This window comes from Rousettus aegyptiacus, unplaced genomic scaffold (genome assembly GCF_014176215.1).
Source record: "Rousettus aegyptiacus isolate mRouAeg1 unplaced genomic scaffold, mRouAeg1.p scaffold_m13_p_2, whole genome shotgun sequence".
In the NCBI taxonomy this organism is placed as follows: Eukaryota; Metazoa; Chordata; class Mammalia; order Chiroptera; family Pteropodidae; genus Rousettus; species Rousettus aegyptiacus.
Window position 1 is genome coordinate 149,160,823 of NW_023416295.1, and position 16,472 is coordinate 149,177,294.

At 33.4% G+C, this 16,472-nt stretch overlaps 1 pseudogene; it reads right to left on the reverse strand.

Moving 5' to 3' along the window:
• Positions 1–475: 475 nt before the first annotated feature.
• LOC118613600 lies at positions 476–15,382 on the reverse strand (annotated as a pseudogene).
• Positions 15,383–16,472: the final 1,090 nt, after the last annotated feature.

The following is a 16,472-nucleotide window of genomic DNA, read 5'->3' on the forward strand; positions in this document are numbered from 1 at the left end:
CTCATCTTTGCTCTCACAAACATAAAACACATATTCTTTTAACAAACAAACAAAACAATTAATGTTTATGAATAATCTGTTATGGGCAAGACTTTGTTCTAAATATTGGGGCTAGAGCAACAAACAAAAAATATAAAACTCCATACCTTCATAAAGTTTATATTTTCATAGGAAGAGACAATGATAAACAAAATATGTAAATTATACAGAATGTTAGATAATGGTTAAGTACATAAAAGCTACAGAGAAAAATAAATAAGTAAAGAAGGATGGGCATGGCGCAGGGGCAGGAGGAGAGGTTGCTATTTTCAATGGAGTTAGGTATGGACTTCCTGAGAAAATCTTTTAGGCAAAGACTTGACTGAGGTCAGGAGTGAAGCTTCAAGAGAGACGCATTTTTTTTTTTTTTCCTGAGTCCAAAGTCATGTTGTTTATTGGGAGGTGGGGCCAAGTGGGCTGTGGTGAGCAGAGTGGGCTAAGTGTCACAGTCCTCAGGGATGACAGCTGTAATGATAAGCAAGGCTGTATGACCCCTGAGGCTCGCGACGCTCTCTGACGCAGACGGTGTCCGGCCAGGTACTTTACAATAACCTTGGCCAAGCCCGCCTGATACCTGGCAGGTAGCTGGAGCACCATCACCACCAGCATCATCTTCTGGTCCCAGTGACCAGGTTCCAGAGCCTATACTGCCTGTGGGGTGGTGCTCCACCCAGTGATGGATCTCTGCGTGCCTCCACAGGTGGGCCTGCCAGGTGAACTCATAGCCACCCTCACCTCTTCCTCACTCGAACTTCCTCACCCCTTGCTCAGTCTGAAGAGCACACGTGGCTGCTCCATCGCTGTGAAGGTCTTCCCCCAGATCTGACAGAAATGGGACTGGCCCTCCTAGTGATGGCTGGCCAAGTGCCTCAGCAGGAGCCCTTTCTCCATGAAGTGCTGTTTGCAGAGCTCACTGCAGAAGGGCTTCTTGCCAGTTTGGGTGTGGCTTGTGCTTGTCCAGGCTGGTTTAACTGCAGAGGTTTTGCCACAGAGGTGGCCCTGGATGGGCTTCTCTCCCATGTGTGTGCTCACATGCATGTTGAGATGGGCCTTTGGGTAAAGCTGTGGCTACAGAACTCACACAGCCCTCTCATTGCTGCGCTTAGCTTCAACCTGCATCTTCAAGGCCATTTTGGCTTAACGCCTGGTGCCCAAAACAGCTTGCACACAGACAACTTCTCAGCTTCTCCCTACATGCATGAAAGCCTGGCACAGCAAGTTTCAATCGGGAGAGAACTCTTTGGCACTGGTGGGACAGGTCTGGGGTCTGCGGCCTCCGTGCAGCTTGATTCTGTGGCTCAGCAAACCTTTCTTTCTCATGAAGTCCTGGGAGCAGGAAGAACACTTGTAGGGCATCTTCCAGGTGTGAGGCACCATGTGCACGATCCTCTAGCAGAAGGTCTGCTGGCACACTTGAAGCACGTGGAGACCTGTTCCCAGTGGTTTCTACAATTTCTGACTTCATGCTCCAAAAAGTCCTCCCTCTGAAAGTAACACTTCCCACATTTGGGGCACTCCAGCGGCTCCTCCCCAGTGTGTTTCTTGTTGTGGGCTTTTTGATATATTTTGCTGAGAAAACTTTTGGAAGAAAAGGGAGGGTCAGAGTGTCCTTCTTTCACCTACTGTTTCTGAAGTGCCTTGAATTCAAAATAATCAATATGACAAAGTGGTATATTTTGAGGTGATATATTCCGATTTCCTTCTAATGGATATAGATATCTTCTAGGTTTACAGAGGTTGAGTACATATTTTTGTTGTACAGAGGAAAGTGAAGGGATGGAACCTAGAAAGAAGTATTTCAAATCTATTAGTGAAAAAACCCTCTTTTTATGTGAGGACTGACCTGGAACTCAGCATAGAACAGCATGCAGGGGATAATGATGTGTGGTGTAGAATGTGAGGCCTTAGTAATTGTAGAAATTAGAAAGTAGAAAGAAATTCACAAAGCGTATAGGGGACCTGGTTATAATTACCAAATACATTTCCTTAAGATATTACTTCTAGCCCAGAACCTTGTATGTTAATAGTTGTTTGATAGATATCTTACTATGCAAACTCCTAATTCTTAGGATAAAAGATGTGTGTGCATGTATTTGAAATTATGAAGACAGACTGAGTGAGTGCATGTTGTAAAGGCAGTGCTCAGTTTGACTCACAAATAGATGAGAACCCATCTTAGCAGTATGTACTGGTAGATATGCCTCTGAATTTTTTTAATCCTCTTATTTTATTATTATTATTTTTGTCTTAAGTATATTAAAATTGCTCGTGTTTTTATTTCTAAACATCTAATATGAAAGCCAATATCTTACATTGCTTCTTTAAAACGCAATTATAAAAGCATTTCTTGTATTATCATTCAATATATTACATTCAGTGATATTTTGTTATTTGTACTGTAGGAAGTTAATAGGCCTCATGAACAGTATTTAGAATACACGTTGTACTGGTAACATATTCCAACCTCTAAATGCCTTTCATGTCAGCATGAGAGATACCATCAGGCATTTGAAAGCTCCGGCCTATTTATAAAGATACCATCAAAACCTGCCTGATGTAGCTGACTTATGAATCAATTATCTGAACTACACTGAGTGATGTATCTATTTGGAATTTTAGAGTCATATATTTGAAGCTAAACTACAAACAGATAAACTATTCAACAGCTTATCATGATTCTTATCTTCGTGTTTATATCTGTCAAACGTGGGAAGAAAAAAAGCAAAATCTTGCCGATTTTACTGGGAAGACTTTAAAAAAAATAAGTTACCCACATACAAATTCTCTCTTTCTCTAACACACACACACACACACACACACACACACACGGCTATCAAATTAATTATGACATGAGGGAAAATAAACACACAGATGAAAAAGTAAATTTTAAATAAAATTTAAAACATGCAAGGGATTACTCTTGCTGTAAAAGAAGAATAACAATAGCTAATATGAAATCTCTTAAGTTGTATGTCTTACATGGCTGAGTATTTCAGTGAATAGAAATGTCATTGTTATGAAAGTAACAAAGCCGCTGGATGTGGAAGAAAATGAGCATGTTTCATCCCTGATGTTGTTGAAAATCAGCCAAACCTAAGAGAGACCTGTGGCCTTTTTTTTTTTTCTTTTTTTTTTATGCAGTATTTTACAAGGTATATTCTCTTTCAGGATCTACTCTTCATTTATAAACATTATCTCAATTTTATTGCTTTGCCTGGTAGTGTTCATATTTCAGAATAGTTATATTCACACTAATCAAACTCATAAGACATGAATACACTAAGGTGACAAGGTAAGGTAAAAATGTAGACTGAAAAATATAGTAACATTCAATTACTCAAGGAATTATCTTCCTAATAGGAACACCTGTAGAAGACACCAAACTAATATCAGAAGTTTGCTTGTCTTCATTGAATTATAAGAAAGAATAAAAGAATAAGAATGACTCAATATCTTACTTCTTCATCAAATCATGACTTCTAAAGTGAATCAAAAAAATAAGAAGCAGATAGGCATTAAATTAGAATATGTTACAGTTATGCTGTGAGATGTTTTAATAATTGAAGTATTTTTATATGATAATTTCCAATGCTTCTGTACATACAGTGCCAATTTATCTATCCCTTTATTAAGATTTGCTCAGTTTCCAAGAAGGTATAGTCCATGTTGAAGATCCCCCTAAATAACATCAAAAAATGCAGAGGAAAGAGTGAGGCATTTTGATATCAAGCACTGTTCTACAAGATGATCATTTCCTACCAGAGAGCTAGGTGATCAGGGTCGACTTAAACTTTCTGTACCTACTTTACACAAGGTATTATTCTCCACTTGAGTAATTCTGAAATTTCAATGAATGTTTTTCGAATCTTACTATGTTCTTAGGCTATGCATGTTAATATTCTCCACCCTTGTGGACTTCACAATGTTATTATGGGCAAAAATGCATGTATCAAAGATTTATTTTTAATATAAATATTTATTAAAATATTAATATGTTTATATCCACAATAAGTCAAAAACGGCATGATGAACTAGAAATATTTCATGTGTTAAGAGACAGTTATAACATAGTCCAAGTGCTATGTAGGAAAGAATTAACCACTAATATTACAGAGAATGAGAAAGAGAAAATGAGCCCATCTGGTTAGAGTATCCTGGAAATGTTTATGGAAGAATAGGAAATTGAGTGAAGTTAACAGGCACTGAGATTACTTTTCTAATGAAAGATATTATTGATCTTGAGAATATTAAGTTTCCATTAATTTTAAGAAAATCATATCAGCAAGTTCATATCAGGTTACTGAACCGAAATAAAACTTAACCTATAATTTGAAATTAGGATCATAAAAATGCTACTTTTTGAAATAAATGTTCACAAAAATAAATAGCAATAGATTAGATATATGTACAAATCTTCCCAAAGGTGAATGTATACTTAAATAGTTTTTAAATAGCAGATGATATGAGGACTGCCTAATCTTTATCACAATTCCTTATTTTATGTTTTCATAACAAATAAGGAATATTAAAGAAAAAAGATGATATTGACTATTTAAATCCATTTAAAAGTTTTGTCCTTATATGGAATATAAATTTGAATGTGAGAAAGCTGGACTAGACAACCCACTTTAAGTGTTTTTTCCTACCTATGTGAACTTGTTGTGAGGATTGAAATCATGACTAAAATCACGGGTTTCGTGAAAGCAAATGTATTGTGCATTGGAATTTACTGTACTTCAAATAACAAAATATCTCACAAATGTAACTGTAACATAATCTTCTAATTTAAAGTTTATCATATTCTTAAAATATTGAAGAAAGAAATAAAATAAGCAGGTTTACCTTTGCACAGGAGCTAACCAGAAAGTATTATTTTTCACATATTATATGTATTAAAAATATATATATATATCTTAAGTTTTGTTATTTTATTTTATGGATTAAAGCTTATTTAATCTATGTTCTGTAGTTACACATTTATGTTTTTTTAATTTTGTTGTGATAAATAATGCCATTCCATGTGTTATTATTATACATATAAGAGTATATTTGCTTATCCATTGTTTCTTTGGTTTTTACAGCATCTTCTTCATGTAGTCCCCAGGAATTTTTCTTTTTTTTTACTATTAAGTGAATTTTCTGTATTTGACAATATTCAATACTGCTATGAAAGAAGGGAAGTGAGCGAATGAGATAACTCATGAGTTAAGCAGAGATAAGTTAGTAAACTGTAATGCATGTTAGAAAGATAAAGTAGATCATATATGGGTGAATATAAGAAAGATTGGAAGAATGCAGACATCTACCTAATATTTACAAGGCACTACATAAATATACATAAGGTACCTGGGGTGTTAAATATGCACCCACACTAAATATACTTGAGACGGTCAATATTCTTGTAATCAAAATTCAGTCAACATTTGATGACTCCCATCATGGCCCCATGAGCCCTCTACAAAAAACACTCAAACTCCCAGTTTTTGTCTTTGTGTTCGTAGCATCCATGATGAAGGCTGATGTAGCAGAGACAACATATGAACATTGAAAACTCCAAGAATCAAGTAGTGTCCTTTTAATTTAGTTGCATCCTATCTGAAGTCTGTTAATTTGTCCATCTCTTACACTTTCCTTGTGCTGTGTACTTTAAGTGGACTCGTCATTCAACTTCTGTGAGCCTTTCTGTTCCCTGCTCTCTGGGATAGCTTGTCTGCTGGCGTACATGGAGGCTACCTTTGTTTGAAGGTAATTTCCCACATGACACTTTCTTACTTTTGCAACTACACATTTAAAAGCTTTGTGATACATTTTCAGAATCTTTAGGTGCTTTGTATGGAGAATTTTAATAACACACAGTGTTGGTCAGAGGGCAGATAAACAGATACAAATATACTAAAAGATGTGTAAATTTACACAAATGCTGTTTCACCCAGTAATTCAACTTTAGTTATTATTCTGAAATAGTCTGCAAAAGTACACAAATGAACAAAACTTTTTAAACAATGTAAATGTCCATCCGGAGATTTAAAAAATACACTGACTTTGAGGTCTCAAAAACATACATAATTTTAAATAGAAGGTATAAAAATATGCACACCATACACCTCTAAGTAGAAAAAGAAGATACGGGTTTACTCAGCACATACTTTTAATAAAATGTTATATGTTTGCTTATTCGTGTGTGTATTTTTACCTGAAAAATTTTTGGAATAATACAAAAGAAAGCTCATAGTATTTACCTGTGGTGATAAAATGGAGGTCTGTAATGGGAATAAAGATCATTATTTTATACTTCTTTGTTTATTGTTTGTTTTCTTATGTGGTGTATGTATTATTATAGTAATGATAATAATAATAGATTTAATATGTAAAGTAGTTATAAACTCAGACCCTGGACTTAACTGCCCTTATTGTACAGTTTTATAATGGTGGACTGGTTATGCAATGTCTTAGGTGTCCTCATCTGTAAATTATGAATGACAGGTGCTTAGACCCATAGAATTGTTAGTTAAGAAAACTAAAAAGTGATTGCTACTTGATGAACATCTAATAAAAATTAAATATTATTTTATTAAACGTAATGTTATATAATTATGTTTTTGTTATATTCCTCAAAGAAGTGTATCTGTGTAATGACTCTTTCATTGATAAACATTAATGTAGATTCTAGAAATAAAAAAGTAAAATAAAGACAAAACATAATGGTAGTGTGAAATATGGTCAGCATAATGATATATTTGGAGGAAAGGAATGAAGAAGGAAGTAAGGAAGGGAAATAAAGAAGGGGAGAATGGAGGGAAAGAAGGAATGTATTTCTATGAATCAGAGTACTACATTCTAACTATATCACTAATACACGATTTTGAATAAGTCACTCATTTTAAAAATTGTGGTTAAAAAAATCATAGCACATGATCTATCTTTAATAAACTTTAAGTGTACCGTACAGTATTATTAACAATAAGTACAATGTTGTACAGCAGATCTTTACAACTTGCTTATCTTGGAAAAGGCAGTCATTTTTATAAGTTTTCTTTAGTATCTCAAGGGTTTTTGGGGCCTTAAGGACAGAAACAATGAGAGTATGTTTTGAATGGCATAATGTGCTATACAAAAGTAAGGAAAGAGTACTCACCACTATGATAAGTGAGGATGACAAGCTATGGGCACGTATATGGCTGTCTCATTTTGGAAAGACTAATTGTCTAGGTATTTAGAGTGAACTGTTTACTCTTTCTAGACACCAAATATTGTTCTTTCACCTCTCAAACTGAAAGAGAGACCTCACACTTATATAGTAATGTTAAAGTTACAAGACTCTTAGATCAAGTGGAATACTTGTATAAAACTACTCAGAGAACACAACCATAAAAGAGATGAACAACTAGTGTGGTTGCCACAAAATAAACTATATCAACTAATAATTTAACTGCAGACTTGAAATAAGAATGGTTTTGTTATTAATGTAATATATATTTCTTTAAGAATTGAGAGCTTGGAATTAAAAAATAGAACAGATACCCCAGAAGTCATTTAATCTGTATATTCAATGAGTTTTAATTAAAATCTTATATACTACTTATAAAATAGCTACTTTTGTGGTAGCTATTGTATGTATGTTTCCTAGTTTATGGTTTCACACATACTAGGAACTAAGAGTTTCACTAGTTCCTTAGAAGAATACCTTGACATAAATAAAGGTCATTAGCTGCACAAGGAGGAAGACATAATGAGTTACATAAGCAAGTGCAAATTCTAGATAAAGAACGGATTGCATGCTTGTATGCAGCTCTCTCACATAGTAATAAGAAACCCTTGGCAGTCTTTTAAATTCCTGTTGAATAAGGTCATAGTTGGGGACTCTGCATGGCTATACCTGAGCCTGTAAGAGGGAATTGTGTCATCTATAGGATAGAAGAGGAAGGATTGATAAAATAGGCACCACCACATCTGACATCAAGAAAGTCACTGTTAGTGGAAACATGTACAACTAATTGTAATACAATATCTATATTTGCTGCTATAACTGCTGGGCTGTCTCGAGGTCCATTTCAGCATCAAGTTATTTGAAGCACCAAAAAGCAATTTGTATCTTTACTAAGATTTCTCAAAAAAGTGGCAAAAGTGGCAAAAGACATTATATCACATATCACTGAGACAAATACCCTATAAGCCACCTACTTTTGCAAATCTCCCCAAAGTCCTAAATATCATAGAAGTCCTCCCACTACCAATCTTTCATACTATACAAAACAAAGTCATTTCTCTCTTAAAACACTAATTCCAACTTGGTAATATTATCTCCTCTTTCTTTTGTGTTATTTTATAGATATAACTGCTTCCTGACTAACTTCATCCATTATCACAAGCTAGAGTTTCAGTTAGAAACCTCCTTAAACAACAGAATTAAGAGAAAAAATTGCTATTTGTCCATGTCACACTAGTAATATAAAAGTGCCTCAGGACTAGAGGAGTTTGCTTTTCTTTGTTTTCCTTTGATTTCTTTTTTTCCTCCTTTTCCTTTTCTCTTTTCATTACGTTCTTTTTTCTTAATTTTTTTTTTCATTGTGTAAATCAGGAAAGTTTTCACAGAAGTGAAATGTTCCTTGGCAATTCCTCCAGCAGTCTCTTTACTCTTAACATCAATAATCTTTACTGTAGCCTGAAATGCTCTCTATATTATCTGCCTGTGTCAACCCATTGGATTTTATCTAGTTACAAAATACAAAGTCATCAAGAAGGACTGAAGTTAACTCTTGGTGTTAATTGGGCTGGTGGTAAATATTGTAATTATATGAACCCCACCAAATAAGCCAAAAGCACGTGCACATGTGTGGATGCACACACACAAACACATACTTCCTCTTAGTTCCTAATGGATGCTTCTAAGCAGAAAAACGAGTTATACATAAAACAGAAGAAGACATGAAAAAATAAACAAATGGTCATTGGATTTCTGGAGTCTACAACGCTGCCCCACCAGAACTTTGTGAAGACAATGAACCTATTCTTAAGCATTCATTCTCTTCTTGTCCTTTAAAACCTTCTGTTTGTCTCTATTATTACTGGGTTGGAAAAATTTGAACTTATTTGCTTTTCAAATTAAAATTTCACACTTACTAGCTGCAAGATTTTTCAGCAAGTTACTAACCTTTCTTTGTTTCAGTTGTCACATCTTGAAAATGAAAATAAGAATGTTGATTTCATAGACTTGGAAGCATTAAGTCAGATAGCATTCTTAAAGCACTTGGTGTACTGTATAGCAGACAAAAATCGGTCAATAAATGTTTCTTATCTCCTTATTTACTTTTCTTTATTAGAATAAATTTTCCTAAAAGTGTCTAATATCAGGAGCTTACACAAAAGGGAGAAGTTTTGTCAGTGAAATGCTTATCCTCAGGGCATTCAAGTTTTAAGCTTTGTATATTATTGTAAAATACCAAATATTTTAATTTCATTAATTATTTTAATTAATTTAATTAAAGATGATTCTAAAATGTTTGAGCTGGTAGAATTGAGATAAATTTTTTAGTGTCTTATTGTTTGGAGATGATAGTATTTGAATATTTGGTTCTATTAGTCACAAAGATTCTTTCACTATATTTTTGTCGATACAATAATTTAAGTACATAAAATGTGGAAGAAAAATGAAACGTTATGAGTTCCAAATCTTTACCTGGCTATAGTTATCAACATCTGAATATCATAGTTTTAACATAAATATAATGATTTTTAATATTCTGCATTAGATACAATAGGAATTATTAATCTCTATTTCTAGTAAAACTTTATAACTAGTTAAATGCAGTTGTTAAATAATTTCTTATAGTAAAACCTTTACAGTTAACAAGGTAGACACTGATTAAAGTCATTATCAATTTCTCTGTGATTATTATAGCTTAAATAATAATTTGTGCTCTATTAACATGGATTAGGCAGCACTTTAAAGAACAGCATCATTAGCTCTGGTTTCACAAAAAGATGAGAAGAAATTAGATTTTTAATTTCACAGAGTCTTAGAGTTGCAAGTAACACCAAAGCTCTCAGACAAAAGACATAAACAAATACTACTGTATATACTTTTGAACATGACTTTTTAAATTCTAAAGTTATCTTTGGGAGTTTGCATTCATTAATATTTTTTACAGTTATCCATTAATAGTAAAATTTCAAAATCAAACGGAATAGCATCTGGAAACTTATGCAGTCACACAGCAGAAGACTAAATTAATTAGCCATGATTAATATTTATCATTCAAAGGACATACATGTATGAGGCATTAAAATAATCCCAGAAGGAAAGCAATAATAACAATAACAATAATAACAAAAATAACTTATTTGATACTCTTTTCTTATTTACCGATTGGTTCTTGATCACTCCTGTAGCTTTGGTGGTCTCATTCTATTAAATTACTTGTTTTCCAATTTAAGACAGAAAAAGAGAATTAGATAATATTTTAAACAGAAATGTGATGGTCTCCTCCACCTTGGATCTAGCCTCACATATAAGTGTGCATTAGTGCATACGGTGAAATACATATTCCTTCTGAGCAAGATTGAACTTTAATTAGAGAGAATATCAACAGACGTCCTAAAATTATTGTGTATGTGCACTTATATCTAAATATCTATAAAATAATTATTCTGTATACACATATAAATGCACAATTCTTTGCCTATTTGAACAGCACTTTCTACATAATATTCAAATCATTCAAAATTTTTCTATTTAACAGCTTCACTAATTCAAAACATAGCTGACAATCGAAATTTCAAGGAAACGAATCTTTCAAATATATCAAAAAAAGTCACAAATCTATACATAGAAGAGTATTTTCCCATCTAAACCTATCTCTAGATAACTCAATGTTGCTGAGTAGCTGCCATTAATTTAAAGGATAGGGACATTGAAGAGAGAGTGAAACAAGCACAGTTGGAAATTGTCTGGGAAGAATATTTTTCTGTGATTTGTATATGTGAAAGTTACTGAATGCAAATAGATTGAAAGTATTATTGATATTAGAGGAAGCCGCCAGTCAAGTCAGGAAAACCACTGTTGTGTTTTTAAACAACTTTAAATTTTTAAGACTTAAAACCAACACATGCTTCCAAATTTCTGTAATTTAGAATCAGACTGCAAAATCTGAGCAACCACAAAAGCAGACATACTCCTAAATACCCTCTTCAGCTATGCCTAAGAAGTAAAAGGACAACAAAGAGCCCCTGAGCCAGAGGAGCTGGGGCTTCTGGGAAAGTCTACCAGACAGCCAACTCAGGTCTAATCAAGCAACCTTCTTCAAGAATAGAAGTCTCAACTATTGCCTGTTGAAGAAGGTATAATTCGTCTTGGTCTCGACAGGACAGCGAATTTTCTCTTCGAAAGGAGAGTCAGCATGTTCCATGTGTGGAAAGAAATATATGAATGGATATTTGATTACAAGAGTTCAGGCTATGGCATTAAACATTAGCTGTTCACCACTTTTTTCTTCTGTACAAGCTTATGAGTAGCCTATATTTCCCTTTTTCTCATATATAGATAAGCTGTGGCCATGGGATTGAGTTTTGGCTCATTTCTAGTGGAAATGCAATACCACTAGCAGGTCTAATGCTTTCTCCCCCTTTCTGGTTGTCTTTAATGGTGATGGCCAGGAGACCTTAGAAGTCATGCATTAAAAATGAAAGCAAAGCATTAGTCATGGTCCCTGGACAACCATGTGGAGGAGACCACTGCCCTGTAGTATTACTTAAGAAAGAAAATAACTTTTTGGTTTTTAACCACCTGTAATATTGCAGTCCACTTGGTATTGTAACATACTGCATGCCTATTTTGTTGTCAAAAAAAAAAAAAAAAAAGGCGAGGGGGGGCGGTTTATGCCTCTAATATAGTTCCATGAGCTGTAGAATTAAAATCAATGTTAAATGTGATCAGACCTTACTAAAACACTGTAGATAATCTGTTTTAAAATGAAAATGCCAAAACTTTACTTCTTCTCTGATCTCATTAAAATGTGAAAAAGGATTCATTTCTTGACGTAGTAGTTATATAAGGATTTGAAGAACTTGGGAAATAGGCTCTTTTTCCACGGTCTTAAGCTTAACAGGAATATAGCACATTTCAATATTTCTAATTAAACTGATAGACTAGGTGATGATAACATCTGTTTTTTTTTCTTTTTTGGATAAAACCTATTGATGTTGCTGACCTGAATGTTTCTTATCTATAAAAGACAACAAATGAAGATAACCAAAGTTAAAAGGAGGAAAATGGGAATAAAGCTGCTACCAAATAACTAATTCTTAAGTCCAATATTAATTATCTCCTAGGAATTTTTTCAAGAAAGCTGTATTTAATAAACATTAGTTCAATTAATCAATATGAAAATTTCAAAAGTCTAGCTCTCAAAAATATGTTCAGCTAAACGTTTACTCTCTTTAATAGAATTCAACTTTTAAGTACAAGTACATGGAAATTTTAATCCATTTGTACTCACTAGCAATTCTGAAAATTTTGCTTTTGGTGTGTTTGCCAAATAAAAATAAAAAGCATAGGTGAATGGATAGACAAAACTGTTCACCTTACATATAATAAGAACAAAAAAATCACCCTGTGTCTACTGTAAAACCTGACCAAAAAATAAAAAAGTACATTTAAATAAACAAATCTGGCTATAATAACATGGTTTACAATGTTTGAAATTACAGAAGAGATTTTTGCAATATAAAATCTAATTTTTCTTTGAGAACAGTCTTATTTCTAAGCAGATGATTGAATCTGTAATCATCACCATCTTTTGCAGTTCAACTATGAGATGGAGACAGTGTCAACAGATGTGTCTACACAAAACAAACACACAGAGCTGGTCCTTTTAAACAACTCAGAAGTAAATTAAGCATGAACAACATAACGCTACTTAACGTGTAATTGTGACAACCAGAACCCAAATTATATCTAGGCTCGGCAAGCAGCTTGTGTTCTTTCTCTGTAATTTTGTTGTTTATTTTCTCATTTTTATATTCTTTTCTGGCGAATTGAAGTATTCCATTTATATTTGTATTCTTTTTATTTCTATAAGGTCTGTATTTTGTTTGTTTCCATAGTATTTAATTTAGATATAATACTGTCTCATCTTTTGACCTTTTGGGCAGATTGTTGCAAGTAAAAAGAGTTCGAGATGAAAATTTATGCAAATAATGAGTGCGGAAGGTCTGCCACTAGGGGGAGAATAAATACGGTTTTGTAAGAGCCAGGGAAAGTAGGAAGGGAACTGACTCTTATTGAGTCTACGTTCTGTGGACTTTGAGGCTTAGCATTTTTAGATATGGTATATGCAATTATCTAATTCTTACAATAGCTTTGAAGGTAGGGTTTTTATATTTCAGGATAAAGAGACTTTCTGATGCTCGGAAATGCTGTACTTAATTCCAGATGATAGATTAGAAAGCATTACAACCAATATTTCAACTCAGACTTATGGTCTTACTCCTCAATAGGATTTACTGTTATTTTCTAATAATAATAGTAGGAAAAATTATGAGAACACTGGAATGAAAGAGATTTTCTTATTCCCACTGCTCCCTGACACTCCCTCTTCCACACATCACACACACACACACACACACACACACACACACACACACACACACACACACACACCCTAAGAGTCTCAATGTGAGACAGGCCAGAAATGGGCAAGCAGAAATGGGCAGACTAGAAATTGCCAGAGGTGGCATCAGGAGCACTCACCTGAAAGCCTTACTGGATGATGTCTGCTACTGTGGGTATCTTATAACTTGCTGGAAGTTGAATAATTACTGAAGTTCAGAGTGAACAAGGGCAAAGGTAAAGATGAAGATATACCTTTCTTTTAGCAATTTGGAGAAATGCAAAGATATTATTTTTTAATAATATCAGAAGTTCAGAGTGAACAGGGGCAAAGGTAAAGATGAAGATATACCTTTCTTTTAGCAATTTTGAGAAATGCAAAGATATTATTTTTTAACCATTGAGGATCCAGAAACGTTTAATTTCCATTACACCTCCACGTTTCTCATGTTTGTTATACTATTGTCTATAATCTTGCTTTAACATTGCCTATACATGTATAGTTTTATGCTGTCTAAAATGGTATCTTTTCCTAGTTTTTCTGGGTACAATGTTAAGTGAGATCATATATCAAATAGTATTATCTACTAACAAGGCTTAAATGGTTAAAGGTCAATTTGACAGGGAAATGTCTTAAAAGTTTCTGTTAGTCAACCAAAGAGTTTTTCTTTTAAGCTAGAGCAATTTGTTTTGGCTTCAAGTGGATCCTGACGACTGAAATTGGTGTTTTATCACAGCATTATTCAGTGATAAAATGAGAAAAACTCAAGAATGAGAGAGAGAGAGAGAGAGAGAGAGAGAGAGAGAGAGAGAGAGAGAGAGAGAGAGGAGGGAAGGGAAGGGAAGGGAAGGGAAGGGAAGGGAAGGGAAGGGAAGGGAAGGGAAGGGAAGGGAAGGGAAAAGAAAAAGAAGAGGAGAGAAGTGAGGAGCCAAATATGTTGCATCTGGGGACTAGAGTAAAGCAAAAGAATTTGAAATGATTTAGTAGATTAATCTGAGGCTGCTCAAAGGCAAGACTAATTCAGCCTTGGTGGCTTAATTTCTGTTACCCAGAAAAGCAAACTCTGTCTGTTTATGTTTTAAAAGATATCAAAAAGACTGTGCTTTTCTCTTTACAAAAGAATGAGAACACTTTTTTCTAAATAGCATTTCTTGTTTTGCAAAGAAATGTTTATAAAAATATGACTCTAAATTTAGGTTTTTTAATATATATATATATATGTAGATTTGTGAATTTCCTTACTGATCTCTGACACTGAAATTAAATGCAAAACCTTGTGTATTTAAATATGAAAAATTTTTAAGTGATCTAATGTAGTTGATTTCCAGATTATCGAAAGATTCCATGATCCAAAGGCCAAGAACAAAAGAAATTCTATAACTGACACTGCTCTAGCTATTTCATGCAATTTCTTACATGGAAATTACTCTTTCTATATTACAGTTACACTTCCCATATGCATGAGAAAATTATGTTCATGTGATATGGATATATTTTCTTTATGATGATTAATTTCACTGCATACTAATGATTTATATACTCTTTGTGTTATACTTCAATTAAATATTTTTATAAATTTATATATTTTTAGAGTTCTTTTCTTCTTTAGATGCTCCAAAAATTTCACCAAACACTACATTTGTATTAACTAATTTGTCAAACTCTATGGAATCCCCTTTCTTTCTTTTATATATTTTCCTTCCTACCTTAAACTCCTCTAATATCCTGCCAGGCATTGCCGTATATCTTTAATCACTTTTGAGGTCATGCCCAATATTCTAAGGAAGTGTCCCTCAAGATACTTGCTCTGGGCATTAGATTAAGGAAGCTTATGGGCTTGCTTGTAGGCAAGGTGAGAAGTGTGAGGTAACAGTGTTCTCATTTGATCTTTCATTTATTTGATCTTTTATTTATTTGTGATTTGATCTTTCATTTATTTGGCATCATTCTCTTCATTTCCAAGACTCAAAAAATTCTCTTCATTTCCAAGACTCACAAAATAAGATTTCATATTTGTCTCTTTTGTATTTTATTTGTCACATATCCCAGAGGCAGGAAGAGACCTACCTGGTGAATTTTAGTTTGTCTTACTACTTTATAGATTGAATGTGCAAAGCTACTTCTTCCTAAGTACCAGTATCTACATTTGAGAAAAACTGCTACTTGACAAAATGGCATCTATTCTTAGAATTATCTCAGGTCTAAAGCTAAATTTGTCATTTAGGTGAAAAAGAGAGCTTATAAGAATACACATCCTTTTCACAATAAAAAATGATTTTTTACAAATCTTTTTAATGATACACAAAAACAATCATTAATTTAAAACAGGACTAAAAGAAATATGTAAAGTCTCTTTTAAGATACATTTTTAGAAACCATCTTAACATCCTCAAATACAGCTTAATCTACCCTAATTCTTTTTCTAAGATAACAGTAATTTAACATAAACTGTATTTGAATAGAGAATCTTACCTGTAGAAATGGTTAGTTTTTTATATCAAAATCCTGCCAAATTAGTTCTCTCCATTTATCTTCCACCCATCACAACCACAATAATACTCTTTTTACATTATTAACTGGTGAATGAGATAAACCAATTCGCTTTTCCTATTATTACTTATTAGAATAATCAGTAATCCCAAGTAAGGTTCAAGGCACATCATTCTTTTTCATGAAAATGTAATTTTGAATTCAAGTTAACTCGGGAAACACAGTAACATATAACTGACTTTTGAATACTTACAACTCTCATTGGTACACTAAAAGTTCCAAGAAGTTTTTTCAAAAATAACTTTATTTAAGCATTTCCTAAATGTATCTGACATA